Source organism: Pipistrellus kuhlii, unplaced genomic scaffold, assembly GCF_014108245.1.
Source record: "Pipistrellus kuhlii isolate mPipKuh1 unplaced genomic scaffold, mPipKuh1.p scaffold_m20_p_21, whole genome shotgun sequence".
NCBI lineage: Eukaryota > Metazoa > Chordata > Mammalia > Chiroptera > Vespertilionidae > Pipistrellus > Pipistrellus kuhlii.
This window is the reverse complement of record NW_023425520.1, coordinates 12858485-12886117: the sequence shown is the minus strand read 5'-3', so window position 1 is coordinate 12886117 and position 27633 is coordinate 12858485. Positions and strand designations below refer to the sequence as shown.

The 27633-nt window shown below is 55.9% G+C and overlaps 1 protein-coding gene across 13 annotated transcripts in view; it reads left to right on the top strand.

The window, feature by feature from the left end:
• Positions 1-27633, top strand: part of CAMK2D (calcium/calmodulin dependent protein kinase II delta) — a 146452-nt gene that overhangs the window by 41885 nt on the left and 76934 nt on the right. The gene's annotated exons all lie outside the window — the stretch shown is intronic.

The following is a 27633-nucleotide window of genomic DNA, read 5'->3' as shown; positions in this document are numbered from 1 at the left end:
GGACCAGTGGGTGGGGGAGGGGTGCTGGGGAATCGATGGGTGGGGGAGGGGTGCTGGGGGCTGGTGGGTGGGGGAGGGGTGCTGGGGGACCAGTGGGTGGAGGAGGGGTGCTGGGGAATCGGTGGGTGCGAGGAGGGGTGCGTGCGGGAGGACGTGTGTGCGGCCGGCCAGGGGCACGCTTTCCCACCTTCTCAGTTATAGCCTTTGTGACCGTGAACCTAACTGAGCGTGAAGAGTGATTGACATCATACAACCAGCCATCCTTCCCTGGTCCTTCCCGGACAGGGCCTGGCGGGGCAGCTCAGCGGGGCTGGCCCAGCTCCGCACTCCCCTCCCCCCCCCCCCCCCCCCCCCCCGGCTGGCGGCCTGTTCTCTCCTGCAGAGACCCTCCCGGAGCGGAGACATTCACACGCAGCCTGTCTGAGGATGAATGACGAGTTTCATTTCCAAATGCGTGAGGGACACGTCGGTGCCCGAGAGCTTACCAAGGCAGTTTCCCACTGAGCCCAGTGCCCTCAGGCAGCAGTCCATAACCCTGTGTGCCAGGCTGGCCTGCCCGGCCTCCCTCGCTGCTCCGGTCATAGTGGCGGCAGCTGAGACAGCGCCTTGTTGGAGGGAAGGTCCGAGCTGGGCTATCGGAGGGAGGGTTCGGGGTTGAGCTGTCCGTGGGGGGGTCCGGGCTGGGCTGTCGGAGGGAGGGTTCGGGGTTGAGCTGTCCGTGGGGGGGTCCGGGCTGGGCTGTCGGAGGGGGGGTCCGGGCTGGGCTGTCGGAGGGAGGGTTCGGGGTTGAGCTGTCAGGGGGGGTCCGGGCTGGGCTGTCGGAGGGGGGGTCCGGGCTGGGCTGTCGGAGGGAGGGTCCGGGCTGGGCTGTCCGTGGGGGGGTCCAGGGCTGAGCTGTCGGAGGGAGGGTCCGGGCTGGGCTGTCCGTTGGGGGGGGGGGGGTCCAGGGCTGAGCTGTCAGTGGGAGGGTCCAGGGCTGAGCTGGTGTGGGGACGTGAGGCTTGGGTAATGTGGGCACAGCCCACCAGGCTGCTTTGCTGGTTCAGTGGGAATGCTTATCCCTCTGCGTCCACCTTTCCTGAATGACTGAGGCAAAGGTGTAATGGATGGACGCCAAAGAGCAAGGTGTCTGTTGTCCTCTGGGCAGAGGCATGTGGCCTCGGGGCTGGGAGTTCAGACGCTGTCCCGGTGGGAGGCCTGCAGCTCAGAGGGCCGCCCACAGGTCTGGTGCGGTCTCTCTCTCCAGTCCCAGAGCTGCCTCCTGCATCGGGCTGCCCGGGCTGGTCTCCGCTGTGTCCTGCGACCTGTAAGTAAACAGCTGCCCTGCTGTCATCTACAGATGTCATCACTACCTCTGACTTATTAGAAATGCAGGAATGTGCTCACAACTGTGTGCGTAAGTCTTGTCAAAGTCCTGGTTTGAGCCAAAACCGGTTTGGCTCAGTGGATAGAGCGTTGGCCTGCGGACTGAAAGGTCCTTGGTTCGATTCCGGTCAAGGGCATGTACCTTGGTTGCGGGCACATCCCCAGTAGGGGGTGTGCAAGAGGCAGCTGATGGATGACTCACTCTCATCGTTTCTAACTCTCTATCCCTCTCCCTTCCTCTCTGTGGAAAATCAATAATATATATTAACAAAAAACAAACAAACAAACAAACAAAAAAAAAGTCCTGGTTTGCAAATGCCCTGAAATCTAGTGTCTGACAACCTGCAGTTATGGGGTCTGGGGTAGTCAGCGTGGTTGGAGTTTTATGCTGTTGCCTCCAAATATCCCAAGCTCTTTCTGTATTCCACCTCTCAGATCGCACAGACTAGGGAAATGGGCACAGACACTAGCTGGGCACAGATACTAATGCAGTTAGCCCCCCGGCCCCCGCGTGGCATCCGGTGGAAGGAGAGCCTTGGAGCCAGCGGCCGGGTCTGCTCCGGGAGGAGCCGCAGGAGCCGGCAGCGTGTCTGCCCGGGCAGCTCCATTGGCTTTCTGGGCACTGGGTTTCGGTTCTGAAAGCGCTCGTAGATTCGCTCGTGTCTCGCGGTGTCGGTGCTTGGGCCACTGGGTCCGGGCCCGTGGCCTCTGGAGGACTGTCAGCCCACAGTGACTCCAGGACACTGGGTGCAGGTCCCGCTCCCCACTGTCACGGCTTTATTTATAGCCGTCCTCTCTGCCGTGCTGCTGTGCCGTGCCATTGGTTGGAAGTCCAGGACTTCCTTCAGTTCTGAGCCTGGTATAATTCAGTGACTGCATGTATTGAAATTAAAAATATGTAATCTTAAAGCAGATGATCACTTATCTCTATTTCTCTGGATTAAAAAGAAACTTTTAATTACATTAACATTTCTGTGAAAGAAAGATTAGGTTACAACAGCAGCTGCCAACCTTTTGGACTTCATGGACCACCAGTTGGTGACCACGGGGTTAAAATATAGCTCCCTAGAGGAACAAGATGATATTAAGAGAATGTAATTCGTTTCAGAGATGGTGGGGTGATTTATTCTTAAACAATAAACATGATAAGAATTTCCTGTTCTTATAGCTGGATCAGCTTGCTGTATCAGTATTTTTCTGAACTTAAAAATTTTACATTGTTCAGTGCTATTAGAAACAACACAAAAACCAGGCACGCTTTTGTTTTGAAGGGAATAAAACAGGCTCGGTTTGATAACACTTCTTGTGGACAGGCTGCAGACTGTAGAAGGGCTCGCTGTGACAGCTTTCCCATCGGCCTGTGGCGGTGACGGGCGATGTGGCGCCCGTGAGGCGGTCCTGGGCAGAGGAGCTGTGCCAACGGTGACCTGCGAGGCCAGGCACCACGCGGAGCCCTTTCTCCATAACCGCCTGGGAGGCAGGAGCCTGGTGACCGTCGAAGCCAGGCCCAGGCCGGTGAGCGCCAGGGAGAGGGCAGGCCGGGGCTGGGGCCGGGCCGCGGTCTCTCTTGGTGGCTGGTGCTCCTGCTTTTCTGCTCTGGGTTCTGTGAGTGATGGGAGCGGAGGTTCAGGGCGGCTTCTTGGTGTTGTACCTGCTCCTCCTGCAGCGGGGAGCATGGTGTGTGCGCCGTGGGGCGGGCGGTGGGCTCCTCGGCCTCCAGCTGATGCATCTGAGGGCCGGGTCAGCTCCCGCGCAGACATGAAGCATCTCAGCACCTCCTCAGCCCTGGGTGAATTCTGCCCGGTGCCCGCGGAGACGAAGGCGCCCTTGGGGCTGGAGCAGCCTGAGGCTGACAATCTTTCCCACCTGTCCCATGGTGGTTTCACCCAGAACCCTCTGCCCTCCATGGCCTCTGAGTAATGTCTAACAGGACCCTGGCCGGGAGCTCGGTCAGAGCATCGTCCCTGAGGCGCTGTCCACAGCCAAGGCTGCCATTTCTCTGTCCGTATGCGTTAGAACACACATCCTATCCTAATGTCCAACCCCTCACGGGGACACATACAAGCAGCAACCGATGAATGTGTGAGTAGGTGAACAACATATCGATGTCTCTCTCTCTCCCGTCCCTTCCTCCCTCCTTTCTTCCCTCGCCCTCCCTCTAAGTCAAGAAATAAAAAAAATTTAAAAACCACTTTAAAAAATGTCCGATGGTTCTTTCTCCATTTTATGCCTGTCTTGATAAAGGATGTGGAAATTAAGTATCTAGTTTTACATAACTGGAAAAGACCGCACATTTTCCTTTGTCACCTAAATGTGTCACTGCTTTGATCCAAGCCCTTCTCCCCGGTTTGTCCTGATGCAGAGGACAGCTGGTGACCATTCTCAGCGCCGCACCCCACAGATCTCAGGACGTGAGGCGTGTGGCCTTTTATCTGCCTCCTTCTCATCACCTGTGCGGCACCCTCGGATGTGGCCGGCGGAGCGGGGGTGTCCAGGCGAGTCGCGCCCTGTGAGTAAAGGAGGAGGCTGACCTCAGCTCCCAGCTCATCCTATTTATAACCGGTGACGCCGCTGAGGGCGCAGTGTCTCTGGTTTCACTCGCCGCCCGCTGTGCGAGGCGTGTCCTGTGTCCCCGCAGCGGCCTCCCCCGTGCGCTGCAAGTGGCGGACACCTGCTCTGAGGACCAAGACTGTCTTGGCGGGAAGAGCTTCTCAGAGGTTCTCCTGGGCCCACAGTGGTCGTTAAAAACGCTCTGCTCCTCGCGGACTCGCTGCATCTGCACCCGGCGGCAGCCACAGCGCCACTGCCTCCTGCTAATTCCTTCGTCCTGGGTTCTCCCCGCCGGCGCCAGCCTACCGCTCCGGGCTCCCTGCGGGGCGCCCGCTGTTCCGCCGAGGAGCGGGCCCGCAGCCCGCCGCCGTCCTGCACGCCACTCTCCTCCCAGCCGCTCTCCGTTCCAGGACCAGTGTAGTTCACAGAAGCAGTGTCCTTGCTGTCCTTTCTTTTCTTTTCAGTCTCAGATTGCTTCTTTTATTACTTGATTTCATGCCCAAACTACCCTCCTTGTTAGGGGAAGAGGCCGCAGTTGCATTTTATTTAGGCAGGGAATGCCTTGCTGTCACCCAGCCTGAGTCTGGTGGTTGGTGACTGAACCCGAGTTTTCGTGCTGTCACACTTTACACATTTGCACATTCAGAATGAGGTTCTTCACACGCTTTTCCCGTTTAATTAAAGCTTGACGCTCACTCGCTAAGTGCCACTTGAAGTGCTTGAGAGGATGCTCATCACTGTTCATCACTGGATCAATCCCTGATACGAGATCGATCACTTCTCTCTCTAGAATGGCTCCCTGAAGTCAGCATTTCATATAGAAAATGTGTGACTCAGCGAGTTCCGCAGATTGTAAAGCGGAAAATGTGTGACTCAACAAGTTACTGGAAAATTTCAAAATCTCTTCTGACCAGTCGATTAGCACCTTCCTTACTCTGGATGACTGTTGAACAGTTTTCAAATATAGCCGCGTCCTCCCTTAGCCTGTCCGTCACGCAGAGCTGCTGTGAGGTGTGTGGTGGCCCTGGCCTCCCGCAGGCCTGAGCGCTGCACGCAGCATCCCCACTTCCTGCTTCCTTCCCCACCTCCTCTTCCCCACCAGTTTTAAAGAAAACTCAGTCTCCAGTCTGGGAAGGTTTATAGAAAAAACAAAAACTATCACTGAATAGTTTCAAAATGCACCTTTGTTAGGACTGTTTATTTTGAAATAATTCTACATTCTGCGAGTTGCAAAGCTAATAGACTGTCCTCGTACCCGCCATGTGGTTCCGAGTGAGAACTCCACAGACAGGGCTACTGGCAGCCCCGACTGTAGCCCCCACCTCCAGGGAGGCACAGCGAATGCCGGGCGAGGCGCCGTCCACAGCCACGGTGTTAGTTCTCCGTCCGAACGTGTTGGAACACACATCCTATCCCAATATATAAAAACCCTGGGTTGTAACGACCAGTAAAGACCAAGGCTCAGCCAGCCGGAAGTCAGTCCTGCAGTCAGCACAGGGTTGTCTTCTCTCACAGTACTACTGTGTTTCTGAGGCTGTTTAATGTCAGAAACGTAGCGGCCACTTGAGGTTTCAGAAAGCATCATTTGCCACAGGGGCGCCTGGCTCTCTGTAAGGATGGCAGGAGGAGAGCTCCGTCTGGAGGATGTAGCCGTCCTTCTGTCCGCGGCTGTGTGCCTTCTACACTAGGCGGGCGCTTCGCCAGGAGGTGTGCCCTGGCCAGCCGGGGGTGCCATCGCCATGACCCGCACACCACGGTGCCTCTCGCGCGGAGGGTGGCAGTGGAGGAACGGTGGTGAGAACGTTTGAAGGCCCATACCCCATGGACGCTCTCACCACCGAGGTATCAGCGGAGACCTCCCTCCTGCTCCTGTCCTGTCACCCTTTCTCCAGATGCCCGGGCACCTCGTTTTCCCTGTCAGTGCCCCCACTACAGTGAGAAACACCCAGCCCTGTTCGCCACCGCCTCGTGTCAAGCTGCGTCCTTAGCAGCTGGCCCTCAGTGAACGCGCTCAGTGAGCGGTGCGTCTGTGGAAGCGGCCGCCCCCACAGCCTTCAGCGGCGCTTGGTGCTGGCAGCGGCTCCGGGTGGCTGATGCACCTGGAACTGGCCAGGGCCCAGGTGACGTTGACTGTAGACCACATGTGTCAAACACAAGGCCCGCGGGCCAAATCCGTCCCACCAGGTCTTGCAATGTGGCCCGCACCGCGCTGTCATCACTGCACTCCGCTGCGTTTCCATCACAATGACAGTTTATGACTGTTCAGTAAACCATTCGGCCCGCGATTTAGGCTGGATTTTAGATTTTGGCCCCTTCTCTGATTGAGTTCGACACCCCTAGTGTAGACAGACATGCACACAGCTTTCAGACACGCAGATTGTAAGGCGGCTTTTTCATGTCTCGTGAGAGAGCACGCCTGGGTTTCTGGTTGCATTTCAGGTTGAGCCTCACGATTCCTTTTGCTTTCTGATGTGACTGCGAGACAGCTCAGACTTCTTACACGTGTGGTTGCACTGGGCCGAGTCTCATTCCCACTCGACAGGGCTGCTCTGAGCAGAAGCTGGCAGGTGATGGCCGTGGCCTGTCAGCCCTGGTTTCAAGGCTGATGAGATAAGAATGGTTTTTACCTTTTTTAAAGGATTGTTAGTGGGGGAAAATATGGAACTGAGACTGCTTGTGATCATCAAAGCTTAGAATATTTCCTTCTGGCCTCATTACAGAAGGATAGCCTGTCCCTGTTCTAACGGGCTCTGAGGGCCGAGTCCTGCCCCCCTGCAGTAGTGTCGCCCGCAGCGGAAACCGGTCCTGCGTGGTCCTGCAGCGCATTGCGCTTCGCTAAGTGACGGTTAGGAGTGCTCAGTGCTTCACTGAGGCGGACTCAGGCAGCGACTGTGAAGACTGCTGGGCCTGTGACCTGCTCACCTCCACCCTGGGCCCTGGCACTGTCACGGGGCCCAGGTCACACCCTCCAGGGCGGCAGCATTCCGCGATGAGCAGGGCGAGTGCAGAGGCCTTGCCGAGCTGACCGCAGGCCACTGTGTCCCTCCCTGTCCTTCCTTTGGTCGGCCCCCAGGGAGCCCACCGCACCTGGCGGCGGGGAGGTCTTCTCCTGTGGGAGCTGCGGACAGGAAGGGGTGAGGCAGAAGGGACACTTGGCTGGGTGCAGGGACGTGCATGGCCCGACACAGCAGTGTGTGCGCAGTGACAGGCAGACTCACTGGAGGGAACAGGTCTGAGCAGGGATGGGCCCTGAGGACAGTCCTTTAGGGAGCACAGCGAATTAATTGTGGGACAAAGCTTAACCCGCCCTGGGTGATGGTTAGCGATGGTGTGGTTGAGATTTGAGGATTTGACCTGCTTCTGTGCTCCCCTTCGCTGAAGGCTGGTCAGGCCCTGCCTGGCGTCTGTCCTGGGGAGAGAGTGCCCCTGGGGGGCTGGGCGTGGCCAGAGGCAGCAGCATCCCCACTCCACTGCCCACTGGCCAGCCGAGCCTCCGCTCGGTGACCACGGGGCCGCGTCCTCCTCCTCTCTGGGAAAGAGGGCGGGAGAGGCCTGGACAAGGGTCTTTCGGGGGTTGGGGGGTGTGGACGAAGGGTAGGGTTAGGGTTAGTCCGGAGCCCTCCCCGGGTCTGTCTGGTGTGGAGGGAGGTGCTGTTTTGCTGCTGTTTCTGGATCAGAAGGAGCTGGGAGCTGGCATGGCTCTCAGCTGAGGGGCTGTGTGCAGGGCTGGGCTTGGGGAAGAGCGGTCACCCGGGCAGGTAGGCCTGCGGGGCTGGCGAGCCTGCTCCCTCCCGGACCTGCCCACAGAGCACTGTAGGCCGTGACCCCGCCTGGCAGGCCTGGCCCTGCTGGGCCTCGCTGTGAATTCGTGGAATGCACTTTACTTAAATTTCACCATGATTATGAGCTTGTTAAAAATAGCCCTTGAGCAGGCCGTGCGGCAGTTGCTTCGGTGTTTTATGCAAATGAGGCCGTCTGGCTGCTGTGTCAGCCTCTCTGGAGCGGCTCCCACCGCGGCTGCCCAGATGGCCTGTGTGCCCCATGGGAATGGCTCTGCACACGCAGGGAGGACCAGATGGAGGCGAGGACAGGCGGGGCATGGGCTGCGCCACGGAACACACAGGAGCTTCTCGCCTGACTCCTGACTCCCAGCAGCACTTGCGGCAGGGTCTGGAGTTTCTTACGAGAATGGCTGTTCCTAAAAGGCACTGCCTTTGGCTTATCCGAACACAGAGTGAGTCATGGCAGCTCAGTGAGCACAGCGTCATGCGAGTGCTAAGTCTGTCACAGTGATTTGGTCTCTACGTGCAAAATATTTTGTGTGTGCTCTCTATAGCTACATCGGAGTTCCTCGGGTGTGTCTCCTTCTGTAGAGGCAGTTTTTTATTTCCCATGAGTCTTACCTCTTCATTGGGATTGGAGCAAACAGGGAGGCGCTGGAGGGGCCGCGCAGGCCGAGTTGCCATCTCAGTAACCACCACATTCCTTACGACTGACATGTCAGTGCCAGGAAGGCAGCATCCTCTTGGACTGGGCCCTGCGTGCCCCGGGACCTAGCCTGGTGCCTGGCACCTGCGGGCGAGCAGGGCTGTTTGCCGTTTGTCTAGTGAGTCAGGAGACCACTCAGACTAGAGGGCGTTCCCAGCCACTCACCGGGCCCTGCCACCGGCCCTCCGAGGCATCAGCCTGCTTCCTGACAGCGCAAGGAGGTGGCGGAGTGGGACCTCCTGCATCTTTATTGCTCTCGCTCCTCCCACCCTGCCTGCCCCGCAGTGCCATGTGGCCCTTGTGCTGACAGGGTCGTCAGCGTCCTGCTCTGCTGTCCTGTTTGACCAGAGCCAGACAGTGCTCAGCGAGCTCCGGCCGAGTGGGCAGCCTGCTGTCCTCGCCTCGTTGGCGTGCTTATCTGTGTCAGCGTGTGCGGCGGGTCTGCTATCAGGCCTCAGTCTGCACACGTGAGGGACGGAGACGCGGCACAGAGTGCAGGCCTCCAGCAGAGCCGGGCCAGGCGGCTGCGGACAGGAGCCCCGAGCACCGAGCGGGTGCAGTGCCCGGTGCCAGGTGTGAGCGGCGTGAGGAACAGCGGATGGGCATTAACCTTTGACCCTGGCGGTGCTCTCCGTCTGTCCACTGCACTGGCCTTGGTGACACGTGACACGCTTCAGGTCAGAGCTGCTTGCTCCTTCTCACTCAGGTGGGTGAAGGGGGACCCACCTCCCAAAGGAAGAGCTCATCTGGACAAACTCCTGCTTTTCCTTTTCATCCTCCCGCAAGGATATGTTTCTATTGACTTCTTTCTTAGAGAGAGAGAAAAACACATCAGCATGAGGAAGAAACATTGATCGGTTGTCCCCTGTACACCTCCATTCAGGGATCGGACTGGCATCTGGAACAGGTGCCCTGACCAGGAATTGAACCAAAACTTTCTGGTGCTCTGGACCACACCCACCGGCTGCGCCACTGGCCAGGTGAAACGCCATTTCCTGGGAAACGAGCGCTGGTTAGAGTAAGGCAGGCGCCCCTGGGCTCACTGTTCGTCCCCACACAGAAGACAGCCTTCCTGAGAGCTGCGCGGAGAGGCTGTGTCACCTCATGAATAATGCGCGTGGCCCAGAAACGGGATCTTCTTCTCCTGGAGACTCTGTGCGTCTCCATGCTCCAGGCTCAGAACCATGAAGTTTGAGGTCAGACAGTATCAGGTGGTATTTCCATTCTCGGCACACGCCCACCTGCGCCCCGTGGCGAGCTAGCTGGCGTGGGTCATGAGTGCACTGTCCCTCACACAGGGGCCTGGGCTGCCAGATAGGAGAGGTTTGTCTGTAGAGGCAGAGCTCTGGCTTTGGCTCAGAAATGCTCCCCTCCCAGCAGTGCGTGAGGGGAGGGGAAGGGAAAACTCCCAGGAGCCTTGGCATGTGAGTGGAATGGCTCCGTAGCAGGCAGTGTCTTCCGAACTGGGTTCATTTTAGATCAGCGATTTTCACCCTCTTTCATCTCATCCACACAAACTAATTACTAAAACTCTACGACACACCAAAGAATGCTTTTTGCCAATCTGACAAAAATACAGGTATCGTTCTGATTGATTCACACAGACAGCTATTGATGTGCTGGCTGTTGTTATTTAGTTTTTTTATCTCAGCAGCCAGGATGGCATGGTGTAGATGTTCTGCGTCACACTTGTTGGAAACGGCTGTAGTGGCTCTTCAATCAGAAAACATCTGTGGACAGTGTAAGAATGTCTAAAATGTTTCCTTTGGATAATCCCCAAACAGTTTTAATCTAGACAAGCGAAACCATTTTCATTGATAATAGGAATGTTTTATTTCTGCATTTATATTTGGTTCTAGCCATATCTGACCTCACAGGGCACAGAACACACTTTCAGAGTCCTAGGTCCTGAACAGAAGTCTCCACTAGAGCCTTAGCATTTCCGTTCCGGGGGAGTGCACGGCACGGGTGGAGACTGAGGGGAGGGAGATGGCGGGAGCTCCTCCCGGGGGCGCTCCGGCTGCGCTGTGCTGGGTGAGGAGCTGGGCCGCAGCAGGCGCTCCCCAAGGGCCCGACTGAAGCTGCAAGAAAAGGCAGGAGCTGCTGGCTCGTGGCCAAATGCCGTACACCTATAGCAGCCATTAACCTTCTGGAGCTTACCTAGACTCGCCAAGTCTCCCTTGGGCTTTCTGGCATCAGGCTGCTCGCCTAGGAGTTTGTATGGAGCTGTGGGCCCCGTAAGCATGCTGCTTCTGACAACATAACGAGCCCGCTGGGGTGGGCCTGCCGCTGGGGACCTGTCGGACGGGTGTTCTCATCTGACGCTTCCTCAGAGTTCCTCCTGGCCGTCCTGCTGGGTAGACTGTTGTCAGAAGGTCAGCTCAGAGCGGCTCACCCCGCTGTGGCCAGGGGCCCGCCATGGGCAGAGGCCTGCGGCAGCGCCTGTGGCTCCTGCCTGGCGAGGAGGGGCAGAGTCATGGCCTGTGACCGGAGGAAGCCCTGGGCACTGCAGGTTGGGTCAGTGCAACGTGAACGGGTCCTTCCAGCAGGTGCAGTAGGGAGCATTGCTGCGAGCAGAGCACATTTCATACACGTGCTTGTCTTCACGGAGTATGTTAGCATATGCACAGACTCTCTGTGCAGGCATGGAATTAACACTGTAAATGCAAAGCATCCAAATTTAATGTTTCTCAAAGAAAGTTCACAGGTTCAAGGTTATGGACATGTTTTTATTTAGTGAGTGAGAATACCAAGTTGATTTCACTTCTTTTCAATATGTTTTGTCTGGGGACTGAGGACACTCGCCCGCTCAGAGGGGCCGAGTGCACCCGTATAGGAAGGGGAGCAGTGTGGTCCGAGGGGACCCGGCAGAGGTGCGGCCTGGAACTCGCCAAGAACGAAAGGCTGACACTTGGCAAGGACTCAGAGGCTTTTCTCGGCGGCGGCTGAGGCCTTGCCGATGTGATTGCTTCATGGTTGGCTTTGTTGTTCTCGCGCATCTGCATTCTCCGTCTTTCTCTCTCTCGGGAGCAGGAAGAATGTCGTTAAAGCACAGAGCAGGCTCTGCTATTGGCAGCTTCAGAGGGGCCAGCGCCCCTGTGCTGGGTCCCCAGCCCCGAGAGTGGTTATTCACCTGCTTAGACGCAGATGCCGCCTGAGAGGGACTGTGCCCCTGCCCGCTGCCCAGGGTGGAGGCATGGCGGCTGTGGTCCAGTGGAGCGTGTCTCCTGTCCCGGGCTGTGGGCAGCATGGAGGGGCCTGTCTGAGGGGCAGGCCGGCCGTAGGCTGGTTTCAGTGTTCCATCCTGGAAGGTGCTGTGATGGTAACCTGTGTGCCCGCACTCCGGTGGGGACAGGCTCAGGGCCTCTCCGGGGGGGACAGGCTCGGACCTCTCCGTGGGGGGTGGGGGGGGGACAGGCTCAGGGCCTCTCTGGGAGGGACAGGCTCAGGGCCTCTCCGGGGGGGACAGGCTCAGGGCCTCTCCGGGGGGAACAGGCTCAGGGCCTCTCCGGGGGGGACAGGCTCAGGGCCTCTCCGGGGGGGACAGGCTCAGGGCCTCTCAGGGGGGGGGGGGGGGGAGACAGGCTCAGGGCCTCTCTGGGGGGGGGGGGCGGGAACACAGGCTCGGGCCTCTCGGGGGGGGGGGGGGGGGGGCTGGCTGTGGCTGCTGAGCAGTGCTCTGGGCAGAGGGGTCTGCTGCCCGTCTCTGGATGGTAGGAGCCTCCGTGAACCGCCTGGCCTTGGTTGTGTCTAGGGTTTTGGGGTCTCAGGGCATTGGCAGCAGTCCCTGGCTCAGCTTCCAGAGGGAAATATTGGAGACGGGGAAGTATTCCGAGACGGGGAACTCGTGCTTGACTCTCGGTTTCCGGTGGCTTGAGGTCTGGCACATACCCAGCGCGTAAGGGAGCCAGTGAACGTGTTGTGACTGAATCGAGGCCAGTCAGGGCTCTGTGAGATGGGGACAGCTTTGTCACCTTCAGACGATGCTGGACAGGCAGCAGGGAATGCCCAACGCTGGAATCTGTGTGTGCAGTTTGAGGAACACAGCTTGGGTTATAGATGGCGACCACAAAAACGCTCTCAGATCACACTGCGGAGACCTCGATTACAGGTCAGCGTGGGCCCAAGTCCGCTCAGGGACCGTCCTTCCTGGGAGCCTGCTCCCTTGTTCACAGGCCCCTCCTTCAGCATCCTGGACCTCCCCGGTAGAGCGTTACTTTTTATGTTATTTGTAACAGAATCATCTGCATAGGGGATTTACCTGGACCCATTTGACCACAGAATCACTGCCCGGGCCAGCAGGGGTGCCGGAGCCTCTCTGGAGAGCGCGGACAGTGCACAGCTCAGGGTCAGGGTCAGGGTCACTGCGGGCGCTGTTCCCTTACTGAAGGCGCAGGCAGGAGCTACCCATTTCAGCTGGCATGGTGTCCAAGGTTCTCGAGGCCCTTGTTTCTTACAAAGTGCGTCCAGTTCTCCAGCCTTAGGGAGCGCAGGTCCCGCGTTCGCCCTGGCCAGGGCGCCGCTGGCGTGGTGCTGGCTCAGCCCCGCAGCCTCATGGGTTGTGCATTCTGAGCCGGACGCAGCATCCTGCTCCGAGTCCTGTGCGGCTGTCCTGCCTCTTCCGGGGTGCTGAGCCATCGGAGGTGGACGGGGTGGATGACCTGGCTTGCCCCTAAGGTGGTTTGTGCCAGGCTGGCGTGGCTCAGTGGTTGAGTGTTGACCCGTGCACTGAACCCACTGGTTGCACTCCCCATCAGGGTACATGCCCAGGTTGTGAGCTCATTCCCTGGTGGGAGCTGTTCAGGAGGCAGCCAGTCAATGTCCTCTCTCTCTCCTTTCCTATGTCTCTAAAAAGCAATAAAAATAAAAATAAAAACCTTAAAACAAACTTAAAAAATAAAAGGTCATTTGTGACCGCAGGCCACAGGACATGACCATAGATGATGCTTGCATCAGGAAGCATCCAGCTGTCACATTGCTCTGTGGCTGTCTGGGTGTGGCCCTGGGGCCAGACTGGGGCTGGGTGCAGCCCTGGGGCCAGGCAGGCCCTCTAAGCCAGGGAAGCGGGGCGGGGAGGAGAGGCCAGGGGATAGGAAGAGGACCGGGTTCCCGGGGCTCCTGCTCGCTCCCAGGAACCTCCACACCGTCGCGATATACACAGAACCAGTATTTCTTCTCTGGGAATGTCTCCCTCAACCTTGCAACGTGGTGGTGCAAGCCTTTCTTATCCTTCCACTTGTGATTGTTAAGGTGCCTTTCGTGTTCGGCGTCATCACGGTTGGAGCAATCGGGGGGTGGGTGTACACACATGTGCATTGAAAACAGGAAAGGGGCTTACTTAGAAAGTTGCAGTTCGTGTGTGGCAGAAAGTCTGATGCCCAGCAGCGGGGATGAGAAGGTCTCCTCTTAGGCAGAGCCAGGTCTCGGTCCTTCTCATGGTCCTCTAATGTGTACTGAGCCTCCCAGACTGAGGGTCGTGGGATGTGGCTCAGACTCCCTGCGGGTTTCATTTCCCAAAGTCTTACCTACTCCAGGAAGTGGATCTGGGTGTGAGCTTCACACTCCTTCTTGCTTTAAAGAGAGATGTTCCCCCAGACCCCTTTTCTGAGAAGACAGAGACCCCAGGGGGCCCTTGGGTCGCTGATGGCGGCAGGAAAGCAGCCGCAGGTGTGGCTGCTCAGCGGTCGTCCGCACCAGAGGGGGAAGCCGCATTCCTGTGGGGGTCCCGCGGGAGCTGGCACCTGTCGCAGAGGTCTGCTGGGGCTGTGTAGGCAGACGGTGTCTGTTATTTGGACGTGGCCACTTGGAAAGAGTTTGATGAATGTTTGCTGTTGCCTTCAAGGTGAAAATGAATTTAAATTCTACTGTCAAAGACATTGTTCAGCATCAAGTCATTTTGACGACTGGCTTTCTTTCATTCTTTATTAATTCATCTGTTTAAATTGTAATTTTCGAAGAAAACAATGGGGATATATTACTTAAAGGTTTACCTCTTGTTTCCCAAAGATATCTATTATTTAGTCTAAAATGGACAATTTTCATGACTTTATTGACATAGAATTAGCCTGTCCTGATTCAACACTCTGTAGCATCACCAGCTTCTGCTGTTTCGCATCCATAGACACTGCACTTTGTGTGCTTTCCTGGCTTCCTCTGAAGTCTGGACTGTGAGGACAGATGCCGAGGTGACGCCAGCGGCTCCGCCCAGGCAGTCTGCAGGGTTTGGGGGCGCTGAACTGCCCCTGGGAAGGGCTGCCTGCTGGTCAGGGGGATCTCCCTTCCTGGGCCTGCCCTCCTGGCGCCCCCTGCGGGCAGCCACCCGGGCCGGGCCTTGCTAGGCCATGTCCGCCTGGGCGGCCATGGGGGGTGGGGGGTGGGAGCCACTCCATGCCTGGCCTGGCCGGGAGCCTGGCCCCCGGGGAGCCGCCCGCGCCGCTGCTCCGCACCGCGTTTGGAACTGACCTCGAGACCCGATCTGCTTATTTTTAGGAGTAATGACAGTTCAGCTCTCTGAGGCCCGGATGTTATTTCTGGACTGAAGAGTAATACTGTTTTTCTGAGAAACAGAGTTTTAAGTGGATTTTTGGTAAAGATTTCTGCAGCTTTTCCAGTAAATGGGACTCTGGGCCGGGGGTGGGAGGGTTTCTCCGTCCTGAGGCCCGCTCACTGCAGGGTCCTGGGGGCGCCTCCCCGCCCCATGTTCTGTGTGCGCCTGACACGGACGAGAGACGCTGTTCGTGTCAGTGGCTGCTTTCCAGGTTCTCGTCCTTGTCACGCTCACCCATGTGACACCCCAGGGGTCTGTCTGTGGGGACAAGGTTATGGTGACTGACCTCTTGTAACCTTGCATGGCCATGGGCAGGGACGGATGAGAGAGGGTGCACATGTGGTCACGTTGACTCCCTGTGACCTTGCCCCAGACTCCAGCCTTGGCGCTGGGAGAGCAGCGGGGTGGTCTCGGTGACCCCAAGCTGGGACGGTCAGACTGGAATCGCGGAACTAACCAGACCACACGTGGACGCTGGAGAGGGTGGTTTTTATGCCGGGCATATCATTTGGCATACTATAAGCAGACGTTATCTGAGTAAAAGATTTACCCATATTTCACTTGACAGTTAAATCTCAGTAGCGGGGTCGGTTTAAGGGTGGGCTAACTGGGTGTTTATCTGTGATTTGTGCCGCTCAGTATATGATCATGTGTGTCTGTAGCTTGGCATGAACTTGGTGGGGTTTGAGAAGCTCCTCTGACAGTTGGAGTTCTGTGCCTGTAGCCCTGTCGCTCACTCTCCGCCCGGAGGTGGGGCACGCATTGCGTGGCGCTCGTTGGCTCAGGAGGACCACCAGGGGACGGGGCGGGAAGGAGAGCACTGGCCCCGGGTTACACAGCTGGCTCAGCAAACACAGCCCCGCGCGGGGCTGCTCCTGTCGGCTCCGCCCGGACTTACTGTGGGAAAGCCACAGGCTCCTCCCGGGCTCCGTTCTCTCTGGTGCTCGATTCAGTGATGCCCTCTGACTGCCAGTCTCGGGGAGATGGCGCTGCCCAAGAGAAGATGCCTGTCAGCCAGACAGTCCCAGGCCCCACAGGACAGTGTCCTCACTCCATGTTCCACGGTCACTGTGCTCAGGCCACGGACAGGCTTTGCGTGGCACCCAGAGCAGTTCGGAGTGACCAGGAAAGGGCCACCTCCATGACCCTGGAGGAGCCCTAACCTTCTGCCCTTGTGCCACTTGGCGTCTTGAGCCTCGTGCATCGGACTGACAAGCTGGGGCAGGGCAGACTCAGCAGCAAGGGGAGAGGGAGTGAGTGTCACAGTTGTCTCTCACGTGGCCCGATCACCTCTCCTCCTTCCCAGGTGTTGGTCTTGTCACTGTCTGTCAGCGTCTGCCTCCACAGGCCTGAGCGGTGGCAGGAGCTGAACCAGGGAAGCCAGGACCCGGAGGTGGTAGAGGGGGTGCCTCCAGAGAGCAGGCAGCAGTAGCCCTAGTAAAACAGAGCACACCCAGAAGGGCCCTCTCAGCCCTGGCAGGTCTGCGGGAGGAGTGTGGTATGGGCCATTGTGTCGGACTTTTCCGCTGGAAGGAGCCTTTGGCAGGGAAAGTGTCCTGCTTACTGTGGTTTGTATGTTTGTGATGTGTTCTTCGTTCCTGGAGAACGCTTCTCCGCATCTTTGCTTAGTGGCTTTCTCTAGTCCTGGGGCTGCACCTGAGTCACGCCCTGAGAAGGTGCGCTGTCCTGAGTGCATGGGGTTGTGTCCCACTGAGACCTCCCCTTCGCCCTCTCTCTCCTTTGTTTTCCTCAATGGTCTGCACTTGGTCATCTTTGCTGTCAGATTATTATTATAGATCACGCAAGGAGAACAAAAGGTACAATATTTTTACTGTAGCAGTGTTTGACTATATTCTGCACAGTCATTTTCAAGGTCCATTTCTTACTTCTTTTCAGTTGGGTCAAGTTGCTAAACTTTCTAAATCTCCGATTTCTGGCTAATGAACATAGGATTCCACCAAGTTTCCTATCTACCTATTCCAGGACTTCTATGAGGATCAAATGAGAGGAGGTACAGGAAAATGCTTCACAGACATTTGGTTACTTGTAAAATGTTTCCATCTGGCTATAAAGTAAGTCATGTTCTTTGGCTGAAGAAACTCCAACGAGGCTAGTCGGTAGGGAGAAGAAGCCAGGAGTTGCTACGTGACATCATTGTTACGCCCAGATTTCGTGATCCCCAAAGACCACCAGGGAGCTGAGTCCAATGCAAAAGCAAAAGAGCCTTTATTCAAACTCAAGTCTGGTCTCTCTGCCTCTACAACGCAGCGGCAGGATGCAGAGAGCCCCGAGCTCTGGAAGTGTGGTCTTTTTATAGGGCTTAGGGTTGGGTGGTAGGGTGATGCTCGGACCGCTGAGTTGACTGGTTCTGATTGGTGGGGTTAGGGCCAGGGTCCGGTTTCGCTGGGTTACTTTCCTCTGTATTTCTATTGGCTGATTTAAGGGTGGGTTGGGTAATTGATACATTTTACACAAGATGGAAGACACAGTACAAAACGGAGTTAGTCCTGCTCTGTCTTTGAAAGAAGGCCTATGTTGCCAAAACCGGTTTGGCTCAACGGGTAAAGCATCGGCTTGGGGACTGAAAGGTCCCGGGTTCGATTCGGGTCAAGGGCATGTACCTTGGTTGCGGGCATATCCCCAGTAGGGGGTGTGCAAGAGGCAGCTGATCCATGACTCTCTCTCATCGATGTTTCTAACTCTCTATCTCTCTCCCTTCCTCTCTGTACAAAATCAATAAAATATATTTAAAAAAAAAAGAAAAAAAAAGAAAGAAGGCTTATGTGCTGGGAAGGGGCCATGAGAGCGTATCTCAAGGCCTGGCCTGGTGTCAGCACTGATAACTCTTCTGGGGCACAGTCCCCGGCCTCTCTGGAAGCATGCTCCAACATTCTCACTAACAGTCATTACTCTGACAGAGGGAAGGACACTTAGCATATTAGCTTTTTATATATAGAACAGAGACCTGATGCACAAACTTCGTGCAAGAGTAGGCCTTCCTTTCCCCAGCTGCTGGCACTGGCTTCCCTCTGGCATCTGGGACCTGGACTTCCATCCCATCACTGGCAGGTACTCAGGACCCAGGCTTCCCTCAGCTGCTGGCAGGCATCCGGGACCGGGCTTCCCTCATAGCCCCGGCTTCTTTTGGAAGGACATCCGGTCTAATTAGTATATTACACTTTATTATTATAGAACATACAGACTAGAGGCCTGGTGCACGAATTTGTGCACAGATGGAGTCTCTTGGCCTGGCCGGCAATTGGAGCCAATCAGGGGGATCAGCCTCCTGGGGGGAGGGACTACAGGAGGTTGGCCAGCCTCGGGGAGGGACCCCGGGAGGTTGGCCCCAGCAGCAAGCTAACCAACAGCTGATTCCATGAGGAATCAGGCTTCCTCCTCCCTCCTGTCTTGGTCTGGGTGCCGGTGAACCAGACTCAGGGTTGTCAGGGCCACAGCAGCAAGGTCTGTATCAGTGTGTGTCATATACTGGCTGGTTGTCTGGTTGTTCCAGTCATTAAGTCGTAATGGTCAGGTAGGCTTTTATATATGAATAGACTAGAGACCTGGAGCAGGTTCCTCAGCCCGGCCTGTACCTTCTCCCAGTATGACTGCCACAGAAGTGGGAGAGGCTCCTGTCACCGCCACTGTGCTCACCAGCTGTGAGCCTGGCTTAGGGCTTCTGGCTGAGTGGCACTCACCCCTGTGCGAGTGCACTGACCACCAGGGGGCAGCTCTTATGTGTCTGCCTCCTGGTGGTCAATGCGTGTCATAGTGACTGTTTGTTCCACTGTTTGGTCAATTTGCATATTAGCCTTTTATTATATAGGACTAGAGGCCCAGTGCATGAATTTTGCAAGGATGAGGCCTGGCCAGCTCACCTCGATGTGGGCCAATCAGGGTTGAGTCAGTAGGGGGGAGGCAATGAGGGAGGTTGGCTGGCTGGCCCCGCCCCCAATTGGGTTATGGGGGTCAATTGGGGGGCAGGGCCAACTGGGGGGAGGGGCTTTAGGCAATTGGCCAGCCGGCCCTGGCCCTGATTAAGTCAATTAGCCAGCCGCTGTGGGCGTCATAGTGACCAGTTATTCTGGTCATTCCCTGGCATTATGGTTGCTGGCTTTTTATATATATAGATTGCCAGTGCACGTCATATGTACTGGCGGGTCAGTCAGACAGATGCTCATTCACTTAGCCTATTATATATATAGATGCCCTGCTGTTCCCTTGCTCTGCTTTAATTTTCCATTTTCATTTAGAGACGTGGCTTATATTTTTGTAATATTTTGAAATGAGAGTGGTCAAAACTGAATTAGGTAACTTTTTATTTATTTATTTTTAAAATATATTTTATTGACTTTTTACAGAGAGGAAAGGAGAGAGATAGAGAGCTAGAAATGTCGATAAAAGAGAAACATCGACCAGCTGCCTCTTGCACACCCCCCACTGGGGATGTGCCCACAACCAATGTACATGCCCTTGACTGGAATCGAACCCGGGACCTTTCAGTCTGCAGACCGACACTCTACCACTGAGCCAAACCAGTTTTGGCTAACTAGGTAACTTTTTAAAACTTTGATTTCTCCCTATCCATGGTTAAGGGATGTTATTGTTCTTTTTTTTTTTTTTTTTTAATTCTCACCTGAGGATATTTTTCCGTTGAGAGTGGAAAAGAGAGGGAAAGACGGAGAGTAACATCAATGTGAGAGAAACACATTGACTGGTTGCGTCATGCATGTGCTCTGACTAGGGCCCGGGCCAGGGAGGAGCCAGCAACCAATATGTGCCCTTTACTGGAATTGAACCTGAGACCCGTTGGCCTGCAGGCCCACACTCTATCCACTGAGCCAGACCAGCTAGGGCTGTTCATTTCTTACCAAGGTCAGAGGAGCAGAGACAGGAATATATGACGAGCCTGAGGGCAGGCGTCTAAGCCGCATTAGAGGAAAGGAAGGGCTTGGAGGGGCTCACTTCTCAACACAAGCGCACATGTGAGCAGAGGCGAGGGCCCGCTGCTGGTGTGGAGCCGCCCTGGTCAGCCTGCGCAGGAAGACAGTGCAGGTTTGATGTGGACGGAGAGCGTGAAGGGACCCTGATCGGGGGAGCCTGTGGCTGCTGATCCTGACAGTTTGGAGGAAGGTCGTTACCTAGGAGACCATGAGCACACTGTGGAAAGTGAGCCATTGGTGCTTGAAGGTGGGATTTGAACCCTCTGATTCTGGAGGACAACAAGCTCCAGGGAGTGGCCGTGAGGGCAGGACTTTGGGGAGTGGCATGAAGGTCACCGGCGAGGAGGCCAGGGACTGCTGGGCACCCAGCTGGCAGCAGGGAAGCAAGGCTGACAGATGGGTCAGTGATGGGGTGGGGCCCGTTGACTCCAGCTCAGGAAGCGTCTCCTGCGGTGGAGTGGTTGTAGGACAGACATAGCCTGGATTGTGAGTGCGGTTCCATCCATATTTCATTCTGTCTCCGCATTATCACACAGAGGGAGCCAGGGCGACGGGCCTCCGGAGCCTGAGTCCATGCCCAGGCCCAGGCCCAGACGGCAACTAGTAAAGCTCAGGGACCAGGGAGCGGGGGGAGGGGGAGCGAGCAGCGTGCAGCCTGCGTTGCATCTCTGGGCACATGGCTGCTCCCTGGGGCCAGTCACATTTGCATGGCATTGTTTACAGTAGTCTCCTGTGTTTCCTTCCAAAAGTGAACTTTTAATCAGAGTAATCAGTTTCTCCTCTGGTGCCATGTGTGGGAGTGAGGGAGGCACCATCAGCGCCACGCTTTGGGGTCTCTGCTGTGATGGGGCGTGTCTGCTGGGAGGTTCTTCCGCCCTGTCAGGTGTGCAAGCTCTTACCATTCATTGGTCCGTACCAGCATTCACTTGAAAATGTCACGTGTATTTTCCAATTGAAAACTATCATTTTGCAATAAGTTTTTTTAAAAATGAAAGTATTATTGGGATGAAAAGAAAAGGTTAAGGGAGGATGGGGACTCTGTCAAGAATGGCTTTGTGAAGGGGCGTGGACTTGTGCCGCCATCAGGACAGTTGGGGAGGGCGCGGTGCAGCAGGCACGTGTCTGATTGGACGGCAGGATGCTCATCACAGGGCCTGTCACAGGCCCCGTCTCCAGGTCACTTGGCAGAGTTCCAAGTCTCGAGTGTTTCAGGAGCAAATATTAGATCTAGTAATAATTAATGTCGTTTTCTAATACTTTTTAGAATCGAATTTATTTAAACAATACAACAAAATTTAATCAACAATATAGTTGCCGTTATTTTCTACTACTTGTGCCCAACGCTCAGGAAGCATGTTAATCCCTCTGTTTAAAATTCTTGTGATTTTGATGCAAAAAATTCGGTCAATGCATTTTTGAGGCATTCTTCATTATTAAATTTTTTTCCAAGAAGAAAGTTTTGCAAAGAACGAAACAAATGGTAATCGGAAGGGGCAATATCAGGAGAATATGCAGGTTGAGGGAGAACTTCCCATTCCAACTGGCGCAGTTTTTCTGCAGTGATTCTTGCAGTATGCGGTCGTGCGTTATCGTGGTGAAGAATTACGCCCTTCCGATTAATCAGCGCAGGTTCTTTTTCTCTTAAAGCTTGGGCTAACCTTTCCAATTGGGCACTATACACTGCACTTGTAATGGTTTGGTTAGATGGTAAAAGTTCATAATGAAGAATTCCTTTAAAATTCCACCAAACACACATCATCACTTTTTTCGCATGCAAGTCAGGTTTTGGCGTGGGCTGCGGAGCCTCATTTTTGTCCAACCATTGAGGCCGCCTTTTCAAATTAACATACAGCACCCATTCTTCATCTCCGGTAACAATTTGCTCTAAAAACGGCAAACGGTTTTGACGAGAGAGGAGCGAACTGCAAATTGTGACTCTTTGATTACGGTTGTTGTCGGTCAACTCATGAGGAACCCATTTTCCAAACTTTTGGAGTTTGCCAAGTGCACGCTATTGATTGGAAATTGTTTTTTGTGAACAATTTAAAGTTGTCGCAAGCTCTTGTTGGGTAATTTGAGGATTTTGCACCAAAAGAGCTTGAAGAGCTTCTTGATCAAAATTGGACACACGGCCTCGACCACTCTTGTCATCTAACGAAAAATTTCCCTCGCGAAATTTCTCAAACCAACACTGGCATTTTCTGGCGCTAACTGCATCTTGACCAAGAGCACTACAGATGGTTTTTGCAGCCTCACTTACTTTTCTTCCTAATTGGAACTCGTAAAGCATGCAGTGCCGAATATGCTCTTCATCCGCCATCTTCTTAGCCCTAGTTTTGCAACAAAAACCAAACTAAACACAAACTTTTTCAAGCAAAACTTGTTAATTGCACTTCACACGTTCTGTAGATACCACGTGTTTGAAGGTTATGTCAATACAAGTCAACGCCAAGCAAGATTTTAAACGAATGTTTAAAAACGACATTAATTATTACTAGACCCGATAGATGGTTTTCCCTGTGCCGGCGTTCTGTTCCCTGAGGGGAGGCAGCCACTGGCTTTCCTGGGACACAGACCAGGAGCTCAGGGCTTCCCGCCCTCCGGCATGGCCGTGATCTGAACATACCTGTGGACTGGCGGACCAGAAGGTGTTTCATGCCGTGCTGTAGACCACACTGGAGGTGGATTTCGTAGGGGAGCGGTGGCGATGTCACGGTGCCCAGGACAACCTTACAACTGCCACTTACAGACAAGCGTTGTCCTCCCGGAGTCCAGGAGGCACCAGGCCGTGCTGTGGCACTGGATACGTGGGCGCTGGGTTGGCTGGGCTGGCAGCTGTGGCCGTGGAGTGGGCCCAGGATTGAAGCTCCCGGTGCCCAGCTGTGCGGAGGGGCGAAGCCTGTGAGGGGTTCCCGCTGTGGCCGGAGGAGGGGGAGGTGCCCTGCGGAGTGTTGGAGGACGTGGGATGGGCAGCTTACGGCCTTTCCCAGGCTCTCCGGCTCTCACAGTGGCCTGGGCCTCCGGACGCTGCTTCCAGAGGGACTGACCAGGGACTCACAAGTGAGGGTTGGATGAGAAGGAAATGACAGTGAGCAGTAAGCACAGGTCCTGGGCGGGACGGCATCCTTAGCACTGCAGACCCTCACTCACGTCCTTGCTGCGCCCGCTAGCCCACTAGTCTCAGCCTTGCTACCCCTTGGAGCCGTAAGCACAGCCTTGCATCAGAGCTGACCAGCCCTGGCCAGCGCAGTATCACCTGACACTCTCCCTCCAGGTCAGGCCTGTGTCGGGTGGACGGGAGGGGGGGGTGCTGTCCTCTTGTCCCCCTCACTGGGGCTATGTGGCCCCAGGACAGAGCTGCAAGTTTAGACTAAGAGTATAAAGTGGAAGTACAGTATCCTATATAATAAAAGGCCAACGACCGATCGACCAGACGCTATGAGGTGCATTGACCACCTCTCAGTCCCTCCCCCAGCCCGCAGGCTCCGATGGCTGGATGGCCAACAGGAACCATGGGGAACTGGGGCGGGACTGGGGACTGACAAGAGGGCGGAAGGCAGACCTCTTGGTCCCTCCCCCCGACCCGCAGGCTCTGATAGATTGCCAGATGGCAAACGGGGAACTGAGGTGGGGTCGGTGGCGGGGCGGGACTGGAGACTGGCAAACGGGCAGAAGATGCCCCTAGGCCAGTGGTCGGCAAACTCATTAGTCAACAGAGCCAAATATCAACAGTACAACAATTGAGATTTCTTTTGAGAGCCAAATTTTTAAAACTTAAACTTCTTCTAGTGCCACTTCTTCAAAATAGACTCGCCCAGGCCGTGTTATTTTGTGGAAGAGCCACACTCAAGGGGCCCAAGAGCCACATGTGGCTCGTGAGCCGCAGTTTACTGACCACAGGGCTAGGCCTAGGGACCCTACCACGCACGATTCTGTGCACTGGGCCTCTAGTTTAATTATGAATTCAAAGAAGACGGCTTTAAAGCCATCTGCCTCGTGCTTGGACTATAACACGGTAACTTCCCATTGTGCCTAATGGACAGCGAGATTTTAAATGTGACCTACCAAGCCGCACAGTCTGTTCCCCCCGAGGACCACCTGTGTCCCCCGAGGACCGCCTCCCTTGGCTGGGACTCATTCTCCAACAAGATACTGTGTAGTGGGCAGAGGCCTCGAGTAGCCAGGGCCATGCTCCAGCCTACAGGGGAGACACCTGGCAGGTCCTCCCGCCAGTGTGTGTGTGTGTGTGTGTGTGTGTGTGTGTGTGTGTGTGTGGCAGGGTTAGGGTGTTCATGGTTTTGGGTCCCTCAGGCTGTTCACAGCCGTGCGGTGCAAGGAAGGCAGCTCTTATCCACTTACCACTCGGCGCCCAGGTATCGGTGTGCATATGTCCCCTCCCCTCCCGGAGAAGGTGCGGTGCACAGGGTCGGCCTCAGCTGCACCTCATCTCTTCTGCTGAGGGTGAGTGCCAGCTGGATGAGGTCCTGGGCAGGGAGGTCTCTCACTTGGACTTGAGTTTCTCAGAAACTGAGCAAATATGAACAAGTTGAGGATCAAGTTGTGCTGGTTGTCCTGCAGCCAGAGGAGCAGGGTGAGCAGCCCTCGAAACCCAGGGATCTGAGGGCTGATCTGAGCCCAGCATGGGCCGGGCCTTGGGGGGGCGGGCCCGGGGACAGGGACTTGGCCTCCTTCCACTGCTGCATGGCTCCCAGGGGAGGGATCTGCCCATGGGGGCATCGGGTCCTCCTTAGGCAGTTCTTGTGCCCCTGTGTCCGGGGCACTGCCTGACCAGTCATGGCAGGAGGCAAGCCCCCCGCTGCCCAAACCTTCCTGGCACTGGCTATGCTGACAAGGCTACTCCGTGGGGCGGGCAGGGAGCAGGTGGGTACACCCTCTGGCCTCCGGCCTCCCTGGTCACGGCCGTGGGGATGGCTGTGGCGCCACTCCAAGAGGCACTGTGCGCTTCCCTGCGGCCCCGGGCCTGCTTCCAGGGGTGTGCTGGGCCTCCTGCTGGTGTGAGCGCATCCCCAACCAGCAGGCTGTTTTGCCGGGAGCTTCATGACGCCCCTGCTCTGAGGGTCATAATCCCCACCCGGCTACAGACTGAACTTGGATTTGGAACAGAGTGAGGGATTTAACTCATTAGGCCTGAGTTCCTGTTTTTCTCATTTGAAATAAAATCTTTTTATGTTAAAAAGAGGTATCTTAAAGCTGGGAATAAGCATATTTCTCAAAATCCCCAGGAGCCATGTTAAGGTCCAGAGTTCTGTGTGCTGGGACGCTGTTCCCTAGACACTGTTCCCTGCAGCCTCCTCCTGGAGGTGGCCCACGGCTCTGCTCCTGGGGTTCCGGTCCTTGTGTCGTCCTGACCCAAGTGTGGGCCGCCTGGTCACTTCCGGCCACTGACTGGCTACGGTGGTGGTGTCACCGGTGCTGTGCTGGCTGGGAAGGCAGACTCTCAGGTGAGTGGGAGAGAGCATCTGGGGACCCCGGCAGTCCTCAGCGTCTGGTGGGGACCAAGACCTCCTCCGCTCAGCTTCTCCGAGGACCAAGGACGCCCCACGGCTCTGGGCCTGGTGCACATCCTTCCAGTGAAGACCAGAGACACTGAGCCTTGAGTCCCGGGCATGCCCTCCTGCAGCCTGAGACCCCCATAGGGCACCCTTTGACCCGACCACAGACCCTGATGTAGGCGTCTGCGTGCGTGAGCTCATCTCTGACAGCAGGAAGCTGATGCCCAGGCGGATGCCTTGGATAGCCAGTGCTGTAGTGCCAGCTGGGCAGTCCCAGCAGGACTTCCTCCAGCGGCCTCTCTCCTGGCTGGCAGGGGGCTGCCTCCTGCCCTGTTCTCAGGCTCCTCCCCATCCCTTTCCTCATCTTCTCTCCTGAGGCCTCCGGCCACACTGGAGTAGGGCCACCCTCGTGACCTTGTTCTAACTTCCCTGCCCCTTTAAAACCCCGCCCCCCAAATACAGGGCCTTCGTGAGGAGGCTTAGGGCACGAGTGCAGGTTTCCCTGGGACTGTGGCCCAGGGACCGGCCGGGCCGATGCCCTCTGCACACTTTTACCATAATGGGCTCCAAACCTTGTTTTCCAGTTGTACATGGATCAGATGATTGCTGTGTAAATCCATCTATCGATATGTGAATGGTTCTGTCCTGTTCCTCATGGTTTTGCATATGTATTTGCATATCTCCATCCATAACAGATTGTAGTTCCTGAGAGCACATTTTCTTTCTTTTTTTTTTTTTTTTTTTAAATCAATCTTTATTGTTCATATTATTACACAGGTTCCTCGTTTCTTCCCCCCTCCACCAGGTTCCCACCCCACCCTCTGCCCCCTCATCCTCATCCATTGGTGCACAGTTTATGTTCAGTCTCTTCCTCCCTCCCTTTCCCCGATAGTAAATCCCTTTTCAGATAGCAAATCTGTTACTTAGCATTTTCTCATATCAATAATACCTCCACATGCCCAATGATACACTTCACACAAAAGACATTTCCTAATAGGACAACCAGCCTCATCCAGGCCCCACCCAAGACACTCACAGATCAACACCCAGGACTATACTAACTCAACACATCCAGATATAAGCCTTCATCACTTGATTCAGCAGACCCTCAAGTTCCCGCAAAAGTTTCCAGCCATGTCTGAGAGGCAGCCGTGGGGCAGGGGCAGGTGAGGAGCAAGCTGTTTTGGGCCAGGCTGCTCCGGGCCTGGCCTCTGTTGCTCTGGTTTGTTCCACAACCAGCTGCTCCGTGTCTGGTCACTGCCGCTCCTGACCCAGTTGCTCTGGACTTGGCTGTTGCTGCTACAGGCCTGGCCACACCCGACTCGGCTGCTCTGGGCCCGGTTGCTCCGGGCCTGGCCGCTCCCAGCCTGGCAGCCGCTGCTCCGAGCCTGGCCACTCCCAGCCTGGCAGCCACTGCTCCGGGCCTGGCCGCACCAGACCCGGCTGCTCCGGGCCTGACCGCTCCCAGCCTGGCAGTTGCTGCTCCGGGTCTGGTCACTGCCACTCCCGACCTAGTTGCTCTGGACTTGGCTGTTGCTGCTACAGGCCTGGCCACACCCGACCCAGCTGCTCTGGGCCCGGTTGCTCCGGGCCCGGCCGCTCCGGGCCTGGCTGCTCCCAGCCTGCCAGCCGCTGCTCCGGGCCCGGCCGCACCAGACCCGGCTGCTCCGGGCCTGGCCGCTCCCAGCCTGGCAGCCGCTGCTCCGAGCCTGGCCACTCCCAGCCTGGCAGCCACTGCTCCGGGCCTGGCCGCACCAGACCCGGCTGCTCCGGGCCTGGCCCTGAGAGCACATTTTCTATTTGGCTCCTGGGTGTCGGTGCTGTTAGGCACACTTTCAGAACCTGCGTTTGGGGCTTAGTTGTGTATTTCTAAGTAAGAATATTCTAGAAGTAGCTTGACTTCAGAAGGAGATGGGGCGTTGAAGAAGGATGGGTAGTGTTAGAGAGTGGTGTGGCCAGAGCATGTCAGCCTTGGCTTTTGGTAATTTGGAGGTGGTGGGTGCACTGCCAGACTGCCCCGCACTGCACCGGCTCCTCTGAACACTTCTCTGGGGGCTGTTCACAGCAGTACAGACATTTAAAGTTGTATCCTGAATTACTACCTGCAGGAGGATCAGAGAAAGTTACTTTAGGTGTAAATATCCCATATATAAAGGGCTAACATGCTAACAGTCGTCATGCCATCACACTGTAATGACCAATCAGCAGGCTGCATGCGGGACGGGCA